The following is a 4,951-nucleotide window of genomic DNA, read 5'->3' as shown; positions in this document are numbered from 1 at the left end:
CTTGTACAGTAGTGACGATTCTGGTAAAAAAAACGTAACTTTGCTTAATAAAATCATTAGGTATCTAAACCAATCATTTGGTAACTTTTCTGTTAATTTAATAATGGTTTACCGAACATTCTGGCTTTAAAATGTATAGTACTTATTACTACACACTTAGTAAAAAGATACAAAACTGAAAAGTAAATTTTACCGAATAAATGACTTTCACGCCATGCTAAGGTATTACGGTAAAATTACCAAGTTTTCGCACATGTTATAAAATCACATTTCATTGTTATTTTTACCAAAATCATTACTAAATGGCTTTGTTAAAAATTATCGATCTTTTAGATGTTCCCAGACCTCCAGAAATACGGTTAAATTTAGCATATTCTGGTAGTTTTGACCATCCTTTTTTTCAGTGTATAAATGTAAACTTTTAGGTACGAAATTTCAAATTTTGTGAGACAAACTCTTGGTTTTGAAGTCACCATTTTAATTACTATAATTTATTTTAGTCATAAAATTTTAAAGCTTATAATTACAAAATAATTTTGAAAATAGGCTGTATCCTTACAAAATCATTCGCCCAAAAATACTTTTCTTCTAAATACAATTATTCTTTTAATAATAACGTATTCTGAAACAATTGTTTAGGTTACCATTTGATATTAGTAACATTTGATTTTGAAATTTTTTTCCATTATGGAGCGCTTAAAGAAATATTTAACACTCATAAATATTTTATGTATAAGCTTTATTATATTTCAAGGCAAGCTTACCATGTAAAAAAGAAAATTTCTAGTTATTCTCAAACTTTAATCGGTGATAAAGACTATTATAAACTAAAACATTAATAAATTTTTACTCCGTTGTTTTGGAAAGTTAAAATATTTTCATCAAGATGCAAGTCATGAAATAGTGGCGTGAAAGCTCTGTAAAATCACTCTTTTCTTTTGTCAATATGTATCTTTTAAAAAATTATTTTATGAACTAAATAAAAGTTATTGTGCAATAGCTACTAACAAAAAATTAAAGTTAGAGTGATTTTACCCGTTAATGTCTATTTCAAAAATTATTTAATAACCGAGAAAAGAAAATTAGAAAGTTATCAAACATTTATTGTTCTAAACTCGTACTAGAATAAAATTTCGTACAATCTGAGGAAAATTACAGGCATCTCTGCTTAACAAATAAAACTATTCTTGAATTAAAGTCAACTCTTATTTGTTGCTGAACAATTTGAATTTTTTAACTATTTATCATTTCTTTACACGTTGCAGCAGTCTCAAGCGTTAAACAGAGCCATTTGTTCAAAGAATTCAAAACAACTCTCCAAAACAGTAAATTTGGCAATTCTCCAAGGAAGCATTTGCCCACAGTCTGGTTAAGCAGTAATAGAAAAGAAATGAAGAAGAATGTTAGGCGAAAAATAAAGACGGAAACAACAATAACAGCATCAGATTAGTCATTTTCTGTATAGTGCTGAAAGTTCTCGGACTTCGGAAATAAAAGGTCTGCCTTTTCAGAAAGCACAAAGCTTTGAAATTCACCCTTTGTACTGATTTCTTTTAATGTCATTCCATCACAGTAATTAAAAATCAGTTGCAAAAGACTTCTGAAAACGTGAATCATGAAAACCTCATATATCGTTAAATGATACATGGCTTGGTGCGATATTCTGATTGTAATCAAGAATAATGATAGATAGTTAACTATGTAAATTCGATGGATCTATTATTGTTGCCTTTTAAAAATAGCTACCCAAAACACATTAAAACTATTGATTTCTTGATGACTTTCATGAGCTCGGAAAATAAGTTTTTCCTTTAAGTTTTCCACTACGTAATGTATTTGTTGTAATTTTTTTCATCATAATTTTGTAATCAAATGGGTTAGATAAAATGTATAGTGGGTATACTATACTGTGTAAGAAGAACTTATTTATGAAAATGAATTTAAATAAATGTATAAGATATTAAAGAAAAAAAACTTTCGAAAAATATAAAATAGACTTATGGGGAAAAAAACCTGGTATTTATTTAATGATTTATACTGTCTTAAATTTTATAAAAGATATTTGAGCGAGTTGACACTTCAAGTATGTCATGTTTTTTTCGAAAAAAATCAAATAGTTAGACTTTTGTTTGTTCCATTTCGATTTCGGGTGTGTTCGGCAGCCTTATTTTTAACTTTTGTATGAAATCAGGCGAAATGACGATTGTTTCGGAATCTAGGTTTAATGTCTGACTTATGACCTTAAGGGGCAAGTTACGATTACTCAGGGGATTGTTCGCTTACCAATGAGGTGACCCATGTACCAATCCTAGGGAGGAAGATTAGATTTCTGCTTTCGGATCGAACCGACCACAGGGCTGATGTAAACTGTCCTCAGAGGTAGACGAATCATGATTTAGAATTCCCTTGCCACCAGGCTAAACGTGGGAGATTTTCATAGTTCGTAACGCAAATCTGGTTTGCTTTCCCAAAAATGTCCTCCACAAAGACTAGTTCCAATGCTTGATGCAGGAGTTCACTTGTTTCCTACTTTTGGTTCAAAATTACAGGCAATATTACAATATTGATAAAAACCCAAACATTGGTTGGCATTCAACGCTGTTTATGAATTAAAATAAAATATGATCTTAAAAAGTCTAAAAAATGTAAAATTTCTAAGACCTAGAACCAATTAGGTGCTAAAATGTTAAAAAATAGAAAGAAGTATAACAGGGTTTTTCACATTTTTAGATTTTACTACAATATTGACTACCAGTTATGATTCTTTAGCCGCTCTAGCCACCAGGCTCCCTGGATTTGTTTATGTTTGTAGACCTTATCACAATCATTTAGGGCTCTCTTAACTTTATTAGATAAAGTTTATATCCAGGATAGTAGCATTTAGAATGCTTTTTGTTATATTGATGCAATAATAAATGTCGCAATACCTACATTTTTATGTCATGCAGTAATAAGGAATCATAGAACAAACACTTTACTGTGAGGTTTTATTTTTGGAGATTCAGTCATAACCAAATTTGACTACATTTTCTAACATAATGGTAACTATTGCAAAATAGCTAATTTATATACTTTTGTATTCTAATATAATTTTTAAGGATGAGTTTTGATAATACATCTACTGAGGAGGATCTGGTTAGTATAGATTTTTTTTAAAGAAATTCAAACTTAAGAGTTAAAAGTGTTATTTTACGAAGAAATACTTCTTAATTTCAATGAATTTGGAAAAGAAATAAGTTGCTAAGAAAATTGAATAGATGTGTGACAAAGTAAAGGATAGTAAAATAATTTCGTTCGAGAAATAAAAATAATTCATATAAATAAAAGAACTTTTTTAAAATCAGTAAGCGACCAAAAAAATATTGATTCTCACTATGTTTACCAAACTAAATGAAGTGCATCAACTATTAAAACAAAAACGAATTATAGCAGAAAACTTTAATATTAATAAAATTAAGTATTTCAGAATAATAAATGGAAATTTATTTTATTCCAAGCATAAGAATAGTGAATCAACTTTAGATGAAGATATCTTCTTTTTTAAATTTAAATAACATTTTATTGCAATTCCTTTTATTTATTTTTTATAGGAAGTGGGAGGAGATTATTTCCTCTTCTAAATAATCCCTTTACTGCCTACGAGTGTTAAAAAAAGTACATAATTTAAAAATGTATTAGTAACTTTCATCTTTGTAAGAAACAATATAAAACTTTATTAATAAAATTTCATATTTACGAGGGTATAGGGAGAATTAGAGCACGCTTTCGTATCAATTCATCCTATTGGACTGTAACCCATGTAGACTACAGACAAAGAGATGCCCTAAGACATTTTTCTTGTTATTATTATTAGTTACATTACATATATTTTTGGAAATAGAATAGCATTTTCATTTTCAATTTCAAGTAGTTCTTTACATCTTAAAATAAATATAAAAAAAACATTTTTGGAAAAAATAATGAAATAATGTATTTAACAGATGATGTCAGTAAACTCTATCAACTTAGTTCAGCTCTGCTTAATAATGAGACGGCGAGTCTATAACCGATGACCTCAAAATTCAATTAAAAAAAGCAAATGAGAGAATTGTATTGCTTGATGTTCAGAAAGACGGGTAAATTTTTCCGAAACTAGTTACAAAATTCTTCAACAGGTGGCACTGTTAAATAGAAAACTGGTCATCTGATGCAGGCCAGTTGTTCACTGAAACTGAAATATTTGCAGTGATCTACAATAAATTGTTCCTGCAAATGGGGTTGATTTTTATTATTTTGTTTTACAATTTTTATCAGTAACTAGCACCATCTATTAACGAATTTTGTAACTGATTTTTAAACTTGTTGAGAAAAAAATGGTTTCTTAAGCAGATCGCAGCAAATTGTTTCCCTTTATTTTTCTCAAATTAATTTTCAAAATCATTGGTCAATTTAGTGTAAACGCGAGAAAAAAGTTGAAAAGAAAACAACAACTAAACAAATGCAGTTTGAAAGAGATGCTTTGCAGATGTATTTACTCGTATCTTCCTTCTCAGAAAAATGAAAATATTGATTCGATGGTTTTTATTGAATGAAAATAATTAAATTACTGAAAAGATGATGGCTTAAAGTAAAAAAATATTAATTAAATTCTTTTTTTAAATGTTTTTAAAAATAAATTTTATTAAAGTGTGATTTGTTGAACAAAAAATTAGACAAATAACACTAAATGTGATTTTTTATAATTTATTTCACGTGCATTGTTATGATTTGTACATGGTAACAGAATAACTTAAAATCACTTGATATATTAAAAATTTTATTCATGCTGTGGCAAAAAAAACAACACCTTCTGCTATATTTTGAAAAAAAATTAAACTTTTTAATAATTTAATAGAGCAAGTTAAAAAGTTATTTTCATAACTTTTAAAATTAAACACATACTGCAATTCAAGTAAAAATACTTTTAGCAAGC

This window comes from Parasteatoda tepidariorum, chromosome 3 (genome assembly GCF_043381705.1).
Source record: "Parasteatoda tepidariorum isolate YZ-2023 chromosome 3, CAS_Ptep_4.0, whole genome shotgun sequence".
Taxonomy (NCBI): domain Eukaryota; kingdom Metazoa; phylum Arthropoda; class Arachnida; order Araneae; family Theridiidae; genus Parasteatoda; species Parasteatoda tepidariorum.
This window is presented reverse-complemented; position numbering follows the sequence as displayed.